Source organism: Thermobia domestica, chromosome 15 (assembly GCF_964235325.1).
Source record: "Thermobia domestica chromosome 15, izTheDome1.hap1.1, whole genome shotgun sequence".
In the NCBI taxonomy this organism is placed as follows: domain Eukaryota; kingdom Metazoa; phylum Arthropoda; class Insecta; order Zygentoma; family Lepismatidae; genus Thermobia; species Thermobia domestica.
In genome coordinates, this window is record NC_137468.1 from 155,823,138 (window position 1) to 155,830,551 (window position 7,414).

The window sequence follows — 7,414 nt, forward strand, 5'->3', positions numbered from 1 at the left end:
TGAAGTTGCTGACTTTTACGGTAACGTGCCGAAGGCCAGTCCCCATTTCAAACATGTCCCCATTCACTTGATGTTGTGGGTCCAAGTAAATGGCAACGTTCCATTTTCATTTAATATTGGACGAATAAAGAGTATACCGCCCAAACGGCTCGTCCGACTTAAAAGTTCCTTTACATTAGATTGAAAACATCATATTTGGAGGCGGCTTCCCCCTCTGAAATTTTGTTGTAACTATAATAATAACAGAGTTATCCTATCAGGGAACTTTTGAGACACCCTGTATATTTTAGCTTGATGGGCGTGAAAATTTCGAAAATTATACTTATTTATTTTAAGTAAACTAACCACAATATTTAGAAAAATGTTCTTTTTAGCGCATTATAACTCTGCCCGGGTTTGTATGTAAAAACATATTTCTTTTCCAAACACGTACAAGTTCCAAACAAAGTATGTTATCCCAATTAGGAATCTGCGAGTGTAAACTACAAATTTTATTTCACATAAAAATACATATTTTCTGAAAAAAAAGTTATGTAAATAAATATTTTGGACATTTTTGTAATAAATACATATTTTTAATAATTTTCCATTATTTTATTCTAAATTTCACAACGAATTGTTTTTATTCCTTCTCCAAAAAAAAAAAAAAAAAAAAAAAAATAACACCACGAAAAGAATAGGCTACATATATCTAGCCATCATATTTACAAGCGATTTCCCACCTGCAGAAACAAGAGTCGTCATAAATTCTGCTTATCAGCGTTGGGGTATCTGGTACCAAACAAGGAGCTTCTAAAGGGGTGCTTCGTATTTTTGAAGCCAAAAGTGAGAAGACGAGTGACCGTAGTAGGTGAAGGGGAAGTAATCGTAGGCACAATACTATATTTTAAACAGTATTACTAAAGAAGCAGAAGGGTTTCATTGCAGTACGTTATCATTGCCTTCACCACCACGTGATTTGTCAGTTATGGTGATGCTAGAGCTTCCAGTCTGGCTTCAAATACCTACCCTAATTGTCACTCTTTTACCAGAAGCTTTTTGGTGCCAAACGTCTCTTTCCTTCGTAACATTATAGCGTATCAGTATAGATATTTGATGCCAGTGCCTTACATACAGAACAAAGTTGTGGGGCTTTTTGTTAATTGAGTCATTGTCATACATTGGTGAAGTTCATATTTTTGAATCTGTGAATGAACGATGCCTTAAAAATGAAATCCGGTGTGTGTGAATGTTGAGAAAACTATGTACTGGCATTTAAAAACCTTTTTACCACTGACGAAAAATCTTATTTTGTCAACCGTGTTCGAAACGTGTAAGTGCAGTTCAACGTTCCCAGGTAGTGCAAAACTCGTCAGGTAGTAAAATCACTGCTGCATCACACGTTTCATCGCAACAAGCTCTCATCGGAGAACCTACTGCACCCTCATCTTCCGAGCGTCACAACAAATACACAGTACTATTTAGATATGTGTAAAGTTTTCGTTCCTGTTGACATACCCTTGTATAAGGTAAACAAGCCCGAGCTCCGAAATTTTCTTACCAAACATACGAACTTAAGTCCTCTATATGAGTCAATTCTTCGGAAAAAATGTCTAACTAAATGCTTTGAAGAAACATTAACACACACACTATGAAAAAATATTAACACACATTAGGTCCGTATGTGAAAACGAAGAAATTTGGATGAACATTGCTGAAAATAGTGATTCTGTTAGTGTTTAAAACATGAGAAATGTTATAGTAGGTGTACTGAAAACTGATTAAATAATTTCCAAACAACATTTCTTGCTAGCCTCTAAAGAACTTTCAGTTACAAATCACGCGACAATTGCCAGGCTGTTCAATGAATCTTTGCACATTTTGTGGCCGAATGGTGTGAAATGTGGCAATGTTTTGCTTCTTCTGACTGATGGTGCTCCTCATATGAGGAAAGCTGGTGAAGTTCTTTTTGTATACTACCCTAATATGATTTACGTGACATGTGTCGTACGCGCCACATCGATTGTATGAAAAAATCCGAACCCTTTATCCGAAAGTGGACAAGTTACAGTCAAATGAAAGGGGGGGGGGGATGACTTTCGTAAAATTGCCAACTAGAATAGAACTTTTCAAAGAAACAAATCCCGATCTTTTACTTCCTCCAACACCTGCAATCACGCGGTGGGGTACCTGGCTTAATACAGTACTATATTATATGGAGAATTTTGAAGCATTTCTATCTATAGTAACTGAACTAAATCCAGACGATGCTTCATCCATTTTGTTCAAAATGTAGTAAGTGACAGTGGTTTGAAATGTAACTTGGTTTTCATATCTGTCAATTTCAATTTCTTGTCTTAATCTATGAATAATCTAGAAACAACGAAAGTTTTGTTGAATACTTCGGTTAAAGAAGTACAGTACATTGAAATAAAGCTGAATGTTCTTTCTGCTTCGAAAGCTGGTCGTAAGAAAAAATTAAGAATTTGTTTGAGAAAAATATTGGCTAAAAAACCTTATGTAAAATATCTGAAGCATTGGAAGGTCAAAACAAAAGTGAACTTGATGGTGTGAATATTTGTGATATGCCCCTTTTCAAATACGCGAGGTTAACATCGCATGATATAGAACTTCCTTTTCTCAATATACGGCATTATTCCGTGACAATAAGCATGGCTTTACGATAGACAAATTGGAAAGGACATTAGTTATTCACTGCAATGACCATGGCGTTTCGATATCTGATAAATAGGAGCTATTGGTGAGTACCAATATTTATTTTTCTTACGTTGGTCGTTTTCCCATAATTTTCCTTGTTATTCTTTGTTAAATATTTTTTTAATTTTTAGCAAATATTTTCCCATTTTTAGCACATAAAAAATAGATATTTTACAGTTTTTAAGAACATAAAAATCTGGACCCTAATAACTATTTTTTAATAGATCTTCATGTTAAAACCATTTTTGAATTAAAGAATTTGTGTATCTTTACTTTCTGACTAGGATCCTAACCTGCTAAGTTTATAATTAACATACAATTAATTATAATTGCTACTTTCCTTGTAGCCTTTTGTATGAAGTTTTATTTATGCAATATATTTTTAGAAGTGCTGTATTCTTGCTTATAAGCTGTTCGCAGCATTCAACGTTATTATTATTATTATTATTATTATTATTATTATTATTATTATTATTATTATTATTATTATTATTATTATTATTATTGTTACAGTGAAACCTCTTAATAACGGACACTAGTGGGACATGAATTTTTGTCCGTTACTGAGAGGTGTCCGTTACAAGGAGGTTACAGAAATTTAATTTCTCGCAACGGTAATTGTATACAGTAATATATAGTCAATATGTATGAGCGTAAATACGTAAAATTCAATATGAAAATACTCTATTTAGTACGTATTTGAATTACTGAGAGGGATGATGGAGCAAATCATTTCTGTAAAGTAATATTATTGCTGGGGGATGTGTTAATATATTCGTATACTGCAAAAGATAATGCGTGTATGGTAATTTTCTTAAGTTCGGTACATGTTATCACTGTAAAAAAAAAAAAAAAAAAAAAAATCCATTAATTCACATACCACCTATACTAAAAGTAAAAATAACTTAATAAGAGCATGTAATATTATTAAATACTGAAAATGTGGACAACAAACCCACCAACTGTGATTTTCTTGGGAAAATCTATGAAATTGTCGGGAAAGATGCAAGGCCCAGAGGAAAAAGAACCAAATTTGTTAGGGAAATAGGATTCTTGGCCATACGACTGATCCTACATGAGTGTTATTGCTTATTGAAGATTTTCTAGGATTTCCACCAGAAAGCAGTTTATTGCGAAAAAAAAAAAAAAAAAAAACAGCTTGAAGCGGTTTTGTTTGATGGTTCATCAGGTACTTGTGGGGGAAAGACTTTTCTGTCTACTGTAATATATCACAGAACTGAGAATAATTCCTGTCTGTTATGAAGAGGTTATTGAAACGTTTGGGGGAAGAAAAGACTGTCCGCGTCCGTTTCTGAGAGTGTCCGTAAAAGGGAGGGTGTTGTTCCGTAAGAGAACATATATTTTTGCCGGGACAAAAAAAATCTGTTCGTATTATAGAGGTGTCTGTTATTGAGAGGTGTCCGTTAAGGGAGGTTTCACTGTATTATTATTATTATTATTATTATTATTATTATTATTATTATTATTATTATTATTATTATTATTATTATTATTATTATTATTGAAGATTTGAGAATTTAATGCTGCATTGGAAATCGCATAAGGGTTCAGATAAAAAGCAAGGCCAATGAGCTTTAAGGAGAGAAGCGTGAAATTTGCAGGTTTATGAAAAGGGTGTCAGGTAGGAAAAGTTAAGAATCACTATCTAGAATAAAGTATCTCCGCTTATTATCTTCTCTATTTGATAACTTAATGGCTTTTTATACTATCTCGAATTTTTCCTGCGATCAAGCCATTGTATACGTGCTTTTTATGCGTAGCAACAAACATACAATTACCCAAGTAACCAAAATGCTTACTTGCCCGGCGTTGCTTTATAGTTGAGTTGATTTTTCGTGCGTGAAACAACTTTGGAACATAAGCATTTTATGCTCGTCAAAATCCGTTGGTTTCCAACAACAATTTTTCATCTTTAATTCAACTACAATTTTAGTTACTTTCGTTGAGTTCAACTATCTAATATTCACTGTATCATCAACGTTTATTTTTGGTTGTTCAGTTGAAAACTGGCTGTCAATGTGGTTGTTTTTCCAGTGAAAATTGGTTGGGAAAAACTACTACAGCAAAGCGGACATCAGCGCATAGAAAAATGGTGATTCTAGCAAAAATCGGGCCCGTATTTAGGTAAATGCTATTCTGTGCTTGAGCACAGGGTGGCAGAATTGAGGAGGCGGCAAAATTTTGTAAAAGTAATATTTAAAATAGCAACTCGCAGAGTCCGCGCAAGCGCGAAAAAGTATTTAATGTGTTTAATTCGCTCTAATTGCAGTAGTTACTGATAAGCTAGCTTATCTGATTATTTTTAAAAAGTCATCCTTTCCCACCCCCACCCGAAGGGGAGAGGATGAATTTAAACATCATGAAAACTGATACCGTTAAATTCAGCGACCTCGAAAATTATGAATTCAACACTAATATATGTCCTTTACGATTGCTTTTAAAATCTCACACCCTCCCTGACGAGTGGAGTATGACCTTGAAGTTGAATTGGATTGAAACTGTCACTATTCATCTGAGCGACCCCAAAAACTATGAATTCAATTCTAATATTAGTTGTTTTCGGGGGAGGGGGATTATGAGCGGGGGACGCAAATTATTTAGAGCACAGGGACACACAGTTCATAAATACGGGCCTGCCAAAAATCAACCGTCGGCCTATCAGTGGCGTATTTTGTGGGTTACCGGGCCTTCCGGCAGTAGCCCTAGAATATTACAAAATAAAGTTAATATAATATAAACTAATTTATATTCATAATTCTATGCTTTAGTATCTTCTTTCAATGTTAAAAGTTTCTGCGAGATACATGGATTTAGAAAAATTCACTAACTTTTTTGCACGCACTCTGTCTCGCTTCCTTAAGAGAGTTTAGATGTTGCAACACAGCAGAAACCTCCTCTAGTTACACTACTGAAGGAACAATCGCGTAATCTGCACATTCTCTTTCCCTCCACTTCCACCGCCACAAAAAAAGTGTATATGAAGTGGATGCGAGGTATGTAACAACAGTAATCTCTAGAGAAATCGGTTTCTTGGGCGTAAGTGAAGTTAAAAGGAAGTTGTACGAGAATGACAACGCGTTTTGGGAATCTTTGGAAATTATCTTGGATATCTTGAGCCTCGTTCCGTAGCAGTTTGCGTCAACACAATGCAAATTTGTATTTTACAGTAGTTTACAATAGTCGGCATAGTTATAATTACTTGTTTCATTATTCGCATTACGTTGCGAAGGCTCTTACAAATTGAGTGTTCTTCGTTGCTAATCGCCTATTTCAGCGTTTTTTTCATAACGCACTCCGGGGGAAAAGGGCCGGACCCCAACACAAAACAACTCAACATATATGTGTTCACTTTCTCAATAAAACTATATTGTTTAACAGAGAAATGACTTGTGAAATTTGATCTTACACTTCAAATGTACTCTTATAAAAAGAATCTAGTTCCATCACTTTTTTCTTGAAAATATAGGTGGGCGTATTTCACAATTACTTATCGTCTTTTCAGGTGCAGAATAGTACTAAATACTCTTTCAATATTACATAGACGTAGTGGCTTGTAGTATTGTCCCCCTAAAGCTCGGATCCCTCCCAACAAAAATTTCTGGGTTCTCGCCTACTTGCACAACTTCTATTTACTTTAGTGTAAGTAGGGTCACAACTTACCAAAGCAAAATGTAGGGATACTTAATGCAGCAAATGAGGATAAAAATGTACACACAATAGTTTCCCGTAGTAACTAATAAGATAATAAAAGTCTTTTTAATGAAGAACAAATTATATTTATCTACTTGATATAAGGAAAGTATGTTTTCGCTGCGGCAATGTAAAACTGAGTTTGGATCTCAGTGCTATATGAGTCACCGTAGTTAGCACGTGGATGTTGAAAATCTGTGCAAACGAAAAAGGTAATAGAATGTATAAAACGGTTAGGATTTAGGTTAGGATTTAGATTTCTGGGCTTTCAGCATTTAAGGCCATTTAGCCCTTCACGTTTTGAGGGATGACGTCCCTCGGCGAGCACACAATCCAGGGAAGAGAAGGAAGAAAGGATTGGGGAAGGAAGAAAGCGGTCTGGACCTGTAAGTTCGGTACCTGGTGTGAACGAGGAAAACCTCATTCAGGGTGGCTGGCCTGAAAAAGCGTTTTACACTTTTTCGACCGAGTGCCCCCACCGTGAATCGAACCCGGGACCGCTCGCACCGAATGTATAAAACGGTACAGTACAGAAATGAAATATCGCATGAGCCACCGGTGACTCGTAACGCAGCGAACATGTTAAGTCTCTTTCTTATTTTGAGGACTGTATATTAACCTAGGAACTAAACTCCAATAATAATAATAATAATAATAATAATAGTAATAATAATAATAATAATAATAATAATAATAATAATAATAATAATAATAATAATAATAATAATAATAGTCACCAACTTCAACAATAAAAATGAAAGTTGAGACATTTTAAAATCCCGACAGAGCCATTTCGGAAGCGGCTCGTTTTCTCCAAAATCGGTGAGTGATGCAGGCCCGTATCGAACGTGGGTCTAGGGACGCCGGGTCCACCGAACTTTTTGCTGCCCCCCTAAAAGTTTCACGGTAGGCTTGCAAATGAACTATAATATGGTTGGATCTTTATCGGGACTCCTAACTTCTACCTCCCCCCCTACATTTTTGGGCTGTCTACCGGCCTGGAGTG